The sequence below is a fragment of the Topomyia yanbarensis genome, chromosome 2, assembly GCF_030247195.1.
Source record: "Topomyia yanbarensis strain Yona2022 chromosome 2, ASM3024719v1, whole genome shotgun sequence".
Classification (NCBI taxonomy): domain Eukaryota; kingdom Metazoa; phylum Arthropoda; class Insecta; order Diptera; family Culicidae; genus Topomyia; species Topomyia yanbarensis.
The window spans coordinates 404,408,466-404,420,999 of NC_080671.1; the positions used below are offsets into that span (position 1 = coordinate 404,408,466).

The window sequence follows — 12,534 nt, forward strand, 5'->3', positions numbered from 1 at the left end:
GTTCAATGTCATGCAAATTCTAGTAATAACTATTCCAATGTTCCAATTTATGTAAAATCATTTCACTGCTTCACAAGGATTAAGATGGTATATTAGTACATTAATAGTAATTAGTAGTCGAGTAGATATGTCCATACAAAGTTTGATAAAAAATTACATCATTTAATGCAAATTTATTAATCACGTAATATTTTCTGTAAGGAAAGGATTTTTCATTCCAAACTTTTAAAATTACCTTAACGGATCGAAACAAGAATAAAAATATTTTTGAAAAAAAATTAAGAATCGAATAGAAGACGCCATAGCCGAAAATAGAATGTTGCGCTTGGTCAAGTCTCCCCATGTTCCCCTACACAAGAAGAGGCAGCGCTATATGTCTAATAGAAACAGAGAAAAAGGGATTCCGCCAACTTACCCCAACCGCCAACTAGCCCCGGGCTCCCCTATTTGGTCGAAATTTTGTTTGTCCTTATCATTCAAAAACTTGAAATAAATATCAACACCTCGCGTTTTATATAAACACTACAATGTGTTTCTAATAGGTATTTTAAAAAGGAACACCATTGCACTATTATTTTTTGCTTAGCGTTTTTTTTTTGAAGAAAATTCTTTGTATGTGACCAAATCACCACTAATAGTAATTTATGAAATATATATTTTTCCATAATTAGAAAGAAAAATATGCACGGGACGTATAAAAAAAACTTTGACAAAGACACTGTTACGCTTTTCGAGATAATGGGAGTAGTTTGAATTACAAATACAAATACAATGTTTTCAATATTCAATCATTGGCAGAGTTAGATATTTTAACAGCCTTAACCTCTCTCTACAATCGTTTCATCAACAACAACAACGATCTTCAGACCCAAGGCTGGTGGTTAATATGGGTGTTGGTAGTACTAGCCACTCGTAAAATACATCTTCTTGTGAGGCTTCCTCCAGCCCTATCATCCTCCTTGTAAGAATCAACTCGTTAGTCACTCAGGTGCAATTTGTTCTGCCCACCCTGCTCATTTCCAAAGACTTCTGTCTCAAGTCATACACACGCCGATTTCAAAAACATAAGGTGTCCTAAACACTCTTCCCCCACCAACCACTCAAGCTTCAGACTAATTCTCCTCCAACCTACTATGGAGGACACTTATCCATAACAGCCGGACGTTTTACGTGCGCAACTTTTCTCCTTCGATCCAAGTGCGCTCCCATCCAACCGCATCTCGTGAGCCGTGGAATTCCCTCACTCTTGGATCTCCACCGCGGTCAACCATTTATCACAAATTACGCTTTCCGACGAAATTCTACCCGGCCAGGATGCTCGCATCAACCTGATTTCGGCATTTGTTTGGCGCATTTCAATTCCAACTATTAATGCGATGCGCAACAAGTGGCTGAAGGCCGCGATTCCGAAAAGACCGATGCGCGCCTCGCCTATGGAAGCGATGGCCGGTCGGCGAAATATGCGTGGAAGAAGAAGAAAAAGAAAAAGGCGTGTTGTTATTAGGGGCGATGATTCCGGTAAATTTTCACCCTGCATGAATTTCTACTTGCCGCGTGGATTTGTTATCGATTGAGAAAGAAATTTACTCAGCACCAAAATCGAGACCACGCTGATGCAAAGAGAATGAAAACAAGGTTAGCCGCTATGCCACAATCGCGAACTATTTCTGCGCCACCGTGGCCCCGTGTGCGATAATACAAATTTGCGCAATTAAAGCCAGTCGGAGATAAGAAGATTCTCGCGGATTTAAGCGATCGCAACAATTATCGATAAATTGTGTTTTGCTTCCCGCGATGCGAACCAGTCGGTCGGTTGGTATTGTGAAATAGAGTAAGAGCCGGAAGGTGAAGATCCATTTAAATCAATATCGGAGATGTGTTGATGTGGATCAAGCTAAGTAATGTGCAGATTTTATGTCGGCGGTGACGTATTCTATTGTTGGTCCATCCGAGCATGGATGAGACTATCGGAACCAGGACACAGTGTGCACTTTTTTCCGAATAGTAGCGATTAATGTTAGCAATTTATGGAAATGGTACTCTTCCAAGAGGCTACATTATACCAACACACACACATACACACACACACACACAATATTTTGAATAATTGTTGAAGCCTGGTTTAGCGGAAAAAGAAAAGAAAGATCATTTAACTGGAATGTACAGTCCAAAGAAATTCTACAATTTTGAGCATGTTTTGAAGGTATACTTGGCACGTTGATTTAGAAAATAACCATAGCCACTTCAGTCTGCTTTGCTACGTATCTTAATATTCAAGTTGACGTAAACAACTCGCATTATATTTTTTCATCAGACAATAGAATTTTATATGGTTTAACCTGTAAAATTTTAAGCGGTAGCTCGATGGATGTAGTAGTGCTCAGATTAAATGTATGTACGTAATTTTACGACTAAGGAGCTGTATTATGTAATAGGCCCAATTGGTAAAGTGGTGCACTCAGTGAACAAATGGTATCCCGGAATAGCTACTAGCCATTTTTTCTCTAATGACAGTCTGGTTAAGTAAGAAAATAGATGGGGATACTATGATAATAAAAAAAAATTACAGAAAATATTGGAGAGCTCCGTCAGAATTTTATATCATTGGAATATTAAGCCTTAAAATCTTCGAATCATTAGATTTTTGATGTTTTCATCTTCGAATCCTTGGAGCATTACAGCTTTATATCTTTGGATATTTAGATTATTGGATCTTTGAATCCTCCATTCTCTGCATTTTTGAATCTTTGGATCTTAAGATCATCGTTTTTTTATGTCAGTATCTTTGGATGAATGGATCCTCAAACCGTTGGATCTTTCAATGTTTTCACATTTGAATCTTTGGACCGTTGGATTCTTACATCTTCGAATGTTTGGATCTCAGGATAGAATCTATTAATCTTAGAATATTTAGATATTTTGATCCAGAATTTGTTGGATTTTTGGATTGTTCCACGTTTGGATATCCGGTTCCCAATTTTTTGATCATTCGATATGTTAGAATTTTCTATCTTTGCATCTTTTTTACTTTGCATTTTTGACAAATATTTGGATCTAACGATGTTTGAATCATCGGATATATGGATCATTAGACTTTTTTAACTTTAGTTAGTTTAACCCTTAGATCTCTGTATATTTGAGTCTTTGGATCTTTAGATATATTGATCTTTCAAGCTTTCGATTTTCGAATATTTGGGTGTTTTATTTTCCTTCTTGAAATCTTTGGAAATTTAGATCAATCAATTTTCGGTTTTTTGGATCTCTGCATCATTGAATTTTTGGCTACTGTTATTATTTGATGTTTTTAGCTGTGGATCTTTGGACCTTTGGATTTTCGAATCTTTGTATCATTTAATCTTTGAGTCTCTTTCGATCTTGGGGTTTTCAAATTGCTAGATCTTAGAATTTTTTGATCTTTGGATATTTATATCATTGAATCTTGAAATCTTTGAATTATTGATTTACCATATCGTATGCTTCGATTTCGAAGTTTGGAATTTGACATTTTTGGGTCTTTGAATTTCTGAAGCAGCTTTCATTGTTTGGATTATTATAGAAGAAACCGAGGCTAGTTGAAACAGAGGATAGTTGACTCAATAGCCATTACTAGCGAAACCCCCACCTACCTACACCCAAAACAATTTCCCAATGCAAAAAAGGCATTACATCCTTTCGTGCATATTCCGAATTAGAATCATGCCTTCTTTGCATTGTAGACCAAACATAACTACAGCATTATACCAACACAACTTGATTCGCGATGAAATAAATTGATTGAGAATACACGCTACCATATGATCTGTCCGCATGTAAAAGTATTAGTTGGTTTTGCTTGCTGAGTCTGCCAAAAAGGTGGTGTAATCTATACATGAATACCTCTGTGGTGTTTGTAAAAACTTCTGTCTTCATACACAGTACACAGTAACGCGTGAACAGTTTACGTTCACGGGAATGTGTGATATACGCGTTGTTATTTTCCCATTGCGAATGGTAAACCAGTAAAATCGTCGCTCTCTCATTCCATTTTTCAAAGAAGAATGGAAGAAAATTATTCGTGCTCAGATTGATTTGCGATGATCGTTGACCAGGGCGATGATGTGCGCTGGATACGCATGTTCGGGAAATAATACAAACTGAAATGACCCCATAGAAAATTTGACAGTTGATAAATTTCCCAGTGGGTTTCGTCGGTGAACAATTCTCGTCATCTTATTAATCGCCAGATTTAGTCTGTGCAAGTCTGGTTCCAGTTTTAAACTACCAACTAATCGATCGATTTAATTGGTTGAAGTAGACCGATTTTAGTAGATTTCGTCGGCCGTATTTAATTGGGTGTTGCATCGGTGGACGCCCATGTTAAACCTCCATAAGATTCGGTGCAACAATCGACCGATTAATTGGTGACATAGTCGGCTGATTGTGCAGTCGCAAACCGATGTAGTCGATGGAAAAATCAGGAGGATTTTCTATGGGGGAGTAACAGGCACTGCTGCTCAAAAGTGCAAAACCACGTCATCAGTGCCCTTATAGTTTATGATACTTTAAACTTAGATACTATTACTGCGAAATTCTGATATGATATCACCTGAAAGTACTGTTAATATGAGGAATGCCCGAAATGATTGGCGGACGGCTTCTATAGGACAAATGTTGAATAAACTTCTTAGCTCAATGTTCCCATATAGGTAACTTTTTCCTGCGTATAGTGCGCTTAAATAATCATTAATCAGTATTAACATTTATAGTTTAGCCACAAAATGCTAGAACTCGCGTATCGCTGGTAAATTTAGGGTTAAGAGAACGCCGAAAGTTCAACATAATATCATCACATAATCATCACCCACACCCCACCAATTTGATGATGCTATAAACAGTTCGACTTTCTATATGCAGCATGTAATCAGTAGAAAGGCGAAATGGAAACAGGTCCTTGAGCGTGTATTAGTATTTTCAGAGCACACATGTATCCGAGCGGAGATAACCTTTACATGTGTATTAGTGTGGAGTCATTTTAATACAAATACTCCGATATCGTTAAATTCACTAATACATTCCCAACTGTGGATTTGTGTAGGTTTCTGTGGTGTAATCGCCATTTAATGCATTTTTGTCCCGGACCAATATCGCTTTATATGCATTATACCAGTTACAATGCAAAATTCTCATTAGAATCATGCTTATTCGCATGTAAATCATACGGTTCGCGTTTTGGTGTACCGTATGAAATCTTGCTAAAATACGTTTGTTTTACATCTTTTGCATATGTATACACTCAAGGTGGTACACTAGGTCCATTACTATTTTCATTGTTCATGAATGATGCGGTCTTTGTTCTAATGGGTGGAGGAAAACTGTATTTCGACGATGACTTGAAGATATTGCTTGTGATAAGGAATGATACATTTTACAATTGGTGTCAAAGAAACATGTTGATCCTTTTGTTGCGAAATGTTTTGTCATCAGTTTTCATCGTACAAGAGACATGCTTAATTTTAACTATACCATTGCCGGAACTCAGCTGCAACGCGTTGACCACGTAAAAGATCTAGGTGTTATTCTCGATGAAAGGCTAACTTATACCAATCACCTGTCAGCGACCATCGACAAAGCAAATCGACTTCTAGGTTTTATGTTCAATATTTCTAGCGAATTCCGGGATCCTCTGTGTTTCAAGGCTTTATATTGCTCACTGATGCGCCCGCAGTTGGAATTTGCAAACATCGTCTGATTCCCTTATCATGCAACGTGGAGTGAAAGGATTGAAGCTGTCCATCGCAAATTTATACGATATGCTTTACGACAATTGCCTTGGAATGATCCGTTGAACCTGCCACCATATGAGAACCGTTGCAGACTATTAGCACTACATACTTTGCAAGAACGTAGACATACTTCGCAGGCCATTTTCATATCAAAGCTTCTGTTGGCTGAGTATGATGTTCCAGATCTCCTTGGACAAATCAACCTCTACGCCCCAACCCGTGTTCTTCGCCCTCGGACATTACTACACATCGAAATGCGAAACACCAACTACGCTGCTAATACTCCGATTTTAGCGATGGTTCGTCGCTTCAACGAGCTTGCCGAGCATTTTGACCTCAATTATAATTCATCACAATTTCGTCACCGTTTGCTGTTACATTAGGTTAATTATTTTTAGTTTAGTTCATTAAGACTTAGTGTCAGATGAACACAAATTTTAAATACAAATACAAATACAAATATACAAATAGTATTGTTGGCAGTACTCTAACGGTATGGTTTCTCTAGCAACTCTACTGTTTCAACTCTCCTCTGTTTAAGCTCAATTCGTTTTCCCCTACCATTGTATTTTTGGACATTTCTATCTGTTCTTTAGATCTTCGTAGTTTTTGGATTCGTGGAAATTTTTAAATTTGGAAATAGGAATTATAGGATCATTCCACTTTTGGATCTAGGGATACATGGAACTTTTGTTCTTAGGAACTTTGAATGTTTCGATCTTAGGATGTTTGCATCTTTGGATTTTGGAATCCCTGGATTTCTACATTTTTGGATTTTTACATATTTAGATTTTTAGGTTTTTAGATTTTTGGATCTTTGCATTTTTGTATCCTTAGATCTTTACATCTTTGGATTTTTGGGTTTTTCTATTTTTGGATCTTTGGATCTTTGGATCTGTGGATCTTTGGATCTGTGGATCTTTGGATCTGTGGATCTTTGGATCTGTGGATCTTTGGATCTGTGGATCTTTGGATCTGTGGATCTTTGGATCCGTGGATCTTTGGATCCGTGGATCTTTGGATCCGTGGATCTTTGGATCCGTGGATCTTTGGATCCGTGGATCTTTGGATCCGTGGATCTTTGGATCCGTGGATCTTTGGATCCGTGGATCTTTGGATCCGTGGATCTTTGGATCCGTGGATCTTTGGATCCGTGGATCTTTGGATCCGTGGATCTTTGGATCCGTGGATCTTTGGATCCGTGGATCTTTGGATCCGTGGATCTTTGGATCCGTGGATCTTTGGATCCGTGGATCTTTGGATCCGTGCATCTTTGGATCCGTGGATCTTTGGATCCGTGGATCTTTGGATCCGTGGATCTTTGGATCCGTGGATCTTTGGATCCGTGGATCTTTGGATCCGTGGATCTTTGGATCCGTGGATCTTTGGATCCGTGGATCTTTGGATCCGTGGACCTTTGGATCCGTGGATCTTTGGATCCGTGGATCTTTGGATCCGTGGATCTTTGGATCCGTGGATCTTTGGATCCGTGGATCTTTGAATCCGTGGATCTTTGGATCCGTGGATCTTTGGATCCGTGGATCTTTGGATCCGTGGATCTTTGGATCCGTGGATCTTTGGATCCGTGGATCTTTGGATCCGTGGATCTTTGGATCCGTGGATCTTTGGATCCGTGGATCTTTGGATCCGTGGATCTTTGTATCCGTGGATCTTTGGATCCGTGGATCTTTGGATCCGTGGATCTTTGGATCCGTGGATCTTTGGATCCGTGGATCTTTGGATCCGTGGATCTTTGGATCCGTGGATCTTTGGATCCGTGGATCTTTGGATCCGTGGATCTTTGGATCCGTGGATCTTTGGATCCGTGGATCTTTGGATCCGTGGATCTTTGGATCCGTGGATCTTTGGATCCGTGGATCTTTGGATCCGTGGATCTTTGGATCTGTGGATCTTTGGATCCGTGGATCTTTGGATCCGTGGATCTTTGGATCCGTGGATCTTTGGATCCGTGGATCTTTGGATCCGTGGATCATTGGATCCGTGGATCTTTGGATCCGTGGATCTTTGGATCCGTGGATCTTTGGATCTTTTTCGGTTATTTGTGCCATCGGAATTTTAGATCATTGGTTCATTCTATCTTGAGAGCAATGTCTGCTAATTTATAATTAAAACAGATATAACTTGTTTTCGTATAACTAGAAGAATCAAGCTTTTAATTTATAAGTTCTTTTAAAGGTTGAAAAGAAAAAAAAACTCGAAAAGTGACCAAAAAAGCAGTTTTTTCTAGACCGTCGGCACACAATAGGACCAATCCAAAAATGGAGTGACAAAGGCATCAGATGTCATTTTAGAGCCAGCATTTCTTCGTACGATATGTTCACAATATTATTCTGCAACCTTTTAAATAGAATATTCTTGGTTTGACTAAAGCAGGGTACCCGAGCAAAAAAAAATCAAACAATTTTTTACAGGGTTAATGTCTTGGACAAAGTTGCACAATATTATTTTTTGAATAATTTCTTCAAAGATACCATAGACATCAGACCTCATTTTTGAAGCTAAACTGTTGTTTTTTTTTTGTAAATGTGAATCTTTTCTTCGCCGGTGCAGCATTTTCAGCGTTACCTTATAAAGCATGAAAGTCATTCAAGCTGATTTCTTGGTCGTTGCTTTCGTCCATACTATCGTCACTGCTGGTGTCTTTGACATTGCTGATTGCTTTAGTTAGTTGTCGTTTTCGTCAGCGTTATCGTTAGTGCTGGTGTCAAAGATTGTGGTTTGACTTGTTTCTTCGGTTTACGGATAATGGTCGTGAAACCAACTTCCTTGTTTCATCTAATCCCATTGGTAATGCTAGCAGCTTCTTTTAATGCGCTGAAGAACGGTGTTGCTGATTTAGTTTTTCTGTATCGATTTGTTGACTATTTTCGGCAAATTTAAGACTAAGAAATACGAGGCGCTATCAAATTGAAAGACGGATAGGTATTCTAGAATTAATCAGTTATAAACTTAGAACAGAAAACTAGGACTAGGCAGGCTCATATGGATATGTTCGGAAAGAAATCTGAAGAATCTTTTACCTTCTGCAGGTAGGAGTAGGCGTTTCACCCAATTTTATCGCATAGTCGGTGAGAAAGCAGAAATTGTCATTATGTTTTGCCACCGACGCCGGCATATAGCGGTGATCATTATTTGATAATCATCGGCGAAACCCATGCTCATCAAGTTCAACAAGCCATCAGCAACAAGGTGTGATACTATTTATGACAATAAGTGATACGAGTTTATGAAAACAACTAATTTGGTATCCATATCGGTAGTATTTGGTTTAATTTGAATTGTGGTCACTTGGCTCCAAGTTTCAGAAGCTGATAGAAGTAAACAATTAGAACAAATGCATATTCCGTGGTTATAAATGGCCTAGAACTAATAAATTGAGAATGTTGATCACTGTTGTCAATTCAGGAAAGAAGAATCTTGATTATTATTATTAGTTCAGGAACGTTAATGTGATTATAACATTACCATTAGACTAGAAATTCATCATCGAGGAGAGTTGAAACAAGGTGTCGAGAAGTAAGGATTCATTCACAAATTACTATTTATACATTGCAAAGGTAGGAAAAAAAAACTCATACAATTCATAAATTTTAACTGTAAGACTACATAATAATGATATTTTCATAATCAAACATCACTTAATATCCTATTTATACCAATTTGAAGAATATAACGAAAACTTACATTTGTTCATTTTTTGTAGTGTGTTTACCGTAAATACTCAACCACTCATTTAACGTATTTGGCGGTTTTCTAAAAATAGTTTTGGTATGCATTTTTTTATGTTAACGTACCACAGAAATAGTTCAATTCGGTTTTTTGGTAATATTGCTTGTTGGAATTTTAGAAAGGCTATATGAAGATTGGTGTGATATATTCTTCGATTTATTGATGTAAGCAAAAAAATCGATTATTTCGAGCTTCTATAGCAGGTCACCCCCTTAACCCTTTCATGCCCAATTTTTTTCTAGCGCTTGTAGGGTTTCAAAATCATTTTTCTTGAAAACAGTGGGGTCAAGAAACACGAAAAGCCTATTTCCATAAAGATAGGTGCTTCCATGGCAGTGCTAGAAGCTGGTCAATTTTTACCTTCTGTTGCTCAATACAATTTTCCTAGAATAATTACAATAATCCAATTACGTGGAAAACGTAGCCAACGACAGTCTAAATTGATAAGTTTTATCAGTTTTCAATAATATTGCACCATAACGAAGATATATGCAAAAATCATTTTCCATCGTCAACGTAAACTGTCCCTGGCAGCACTGCTCCATCGGAATCCAATCAGACTAATTGCAATAACTTCAGTTCTAGAGCTGATCTTTGTAACTGTTAATACTCAAATTAAAGGCAATATTCACATTAATGAGCCTTACTTATTTTTGTGAGCAAATCTCGTCACAATCAAAAGTTATAGCTGTTTAAAAACGTTGTTGTCCACAAACAACATGGGCATGAATGGGTTAAGGGTTTATATACGTAGAAATTTTCATTATTTTCTCTAACCAAGAATGCAAAATTTTATTAAACAAACGTTTAATAATAAGAGTGTGAAAATTATGCAAAGGACTTATGAATGATACAAAATACTTTTAATGTTTAATCAACAATTTTTAGCCTTCGCTCCACAACATAGTTTTTTTGTCGCCCGCGGTGAACGCGTATCGCTCAACTGAGGAATATGAAGCTAAAACAAACGTTAGTGTTAAGCATTCATTAGTGATTTGACGTAGGATTTCGCAAAAAAATGGTTCAGTAATGGTAACCCAATAAAAACTAGGGGTGGGTAATGTCTCGGACATAACCGCGATTTTGACGTAGGACTATTCGCCGGCGTAACATATTATTAAAATTCTGCTTGTATCACTTTCCAACTGCTAAATTTACCCATTAAGCTTGATTCACCAGGGTTCAGTAAAATTTACCTGGGGATTTGAATAGTATTCAATTTTATTACCGAGTTATCCGCATTATAAACATATGTCAATAAGACTGTATAGTTTTCGGTAAATTTCTGCCAATAAAGCTAAATATTACGCTAATTACTTTAGTAATTCGAAAATTAAATTTGGCGAATGATTAGTAAAAGTAGAATGCTTTGATAGGGATTTTTAAACATTATGCAGAAAACTTGTATTCACAATAAGTGTCCTACCTGGTAATGCTCTGTACCCTTAGTTTTTTTGGAAAATAACAACAAATTTACCTTTTCAAATGGATGTGCATGAATCAAGGTGAACTATGACCAATTAATACAAAGGAATAATAAGAATAAACTTGTAATAATCTGGATCAACGACCCTTGCGGGAAAATGCTTCTCCCATTTCTGAATGTTTAACAGCTGAAGTTTCCGAGATGATTTTCAACGTCACTTATTACCCAGCGCGCTGGGCTGAACAGGATATATAGATATTTGCGCGATCTGTTAGGGAATATTCTCAACAATTGTGTAACAGGTTCCGGAACAATAACCATAATTTAGGATAAAAATCATTTTGTAAAAGCAGCCAATAGCTGTGATTTAATAGGTGGTCTACTTGCTAGCACCGTTCATTTCAAGGTGAATCACATCTATCAACTAATTGTCTATAGGAAAAATTTACTTGAAAATATGCGAGATAAACCCTTGTTGAAATATAAAAAGTTGTCTTTTTGGTAATTCAAGTCATTTTACGCAACCTACCGAACTAGTCAGAAACATATTTAAAAGTTATAGTGATGAATTGGCTTTAAACAACAAACACAAACAACCAGCAATAATGTTGAAGATATTAAAGATAAAGACTTTGTGTCTTCGGCAAAGTTGTTCGCAAAAACTTGCTCTACAACTACCGAAAACATAATTTTAATATATGCACTTGCAAGAAAGTTGGTAAATATATTTCACTTTTAGATAGATTGATCATTAGAATAGCAATACTGTATGAAAGGGCTTGTAATGTCTACAAATTCCTCCAATGATGTTAATAACCCAAAATTAACGATTGCCCTTACCACTACGGAAACTGAAGCGAGAGCGACTCGAGGTCCGATGACTTTTGAAGGATTCCCCGCGGGTCCGAAGAATACCATCCGCCAATCCGACCTACTAGACTGAGGCGCTAATTTGTTTCGCTGATCTCCCGTTTGACCGAAAGTTGCAAGTTTTGCTCTTCTCTCCCGGTCACCATCTACGCCTTCTCTCCCCTGTCCTTGATACAACTGCTTCTACACCGATTTTGGAAATGAGCCCCCTCTGAATATCTTGACCAAGCATAAGTCTCCGGTAAAAAAGTTTAAATTTGTATTCCGTATTCCTAGTTTTAAGATAGTTGTAATTTTACCTCTTTGTTAAAATAATTGTCCCCCATCTTGTAAATAGAATTGTATCCCTAGTTTTAAAACACCTGTGAAATTTTTCATAAATATTTGTTCCCCCTTTTGTATACCAAACTATATTGTTAGTTTTAAGATAACTGTAAATATTTCCTAAAAAACTATTACTATTGAATTCCTTGTTTTAAATTTTTTCATAAAAAAATCTTTTGCCCCCTCTCTTGTATATAGAATCTTATTTCTAGTCTTAAGATAGCTGTAAAGTTTTTCTCTTTTAAAAAAAATATTTCAACATTGTAACCTCCTAGTTTTAAAATATCCAAAATGTAAAAACAAAAGAATTTGGCGCCGCCAAGCTAACGCATTTGTGCCTATCAAATAAACGAAATGAATAAAAAAAATTAACGATTGAGGCGTAAGGGCCCATTCATAAAT

General features: G+C 37.1%; 1 protein-coding gene across 2 annotated transcripts in view; it reads left to right on the plus strand.

The window, feature by feature from the left end:
• Window positions 1–12,534, plus strand: part of LOC131684988 (cuticlin-4) — a 112,313-nt gene that overhangs the window by 39,291 nt on the left and 60,488 nt on the right. The gene's annotated exons all lie outside the window — the stretch shown is intronic.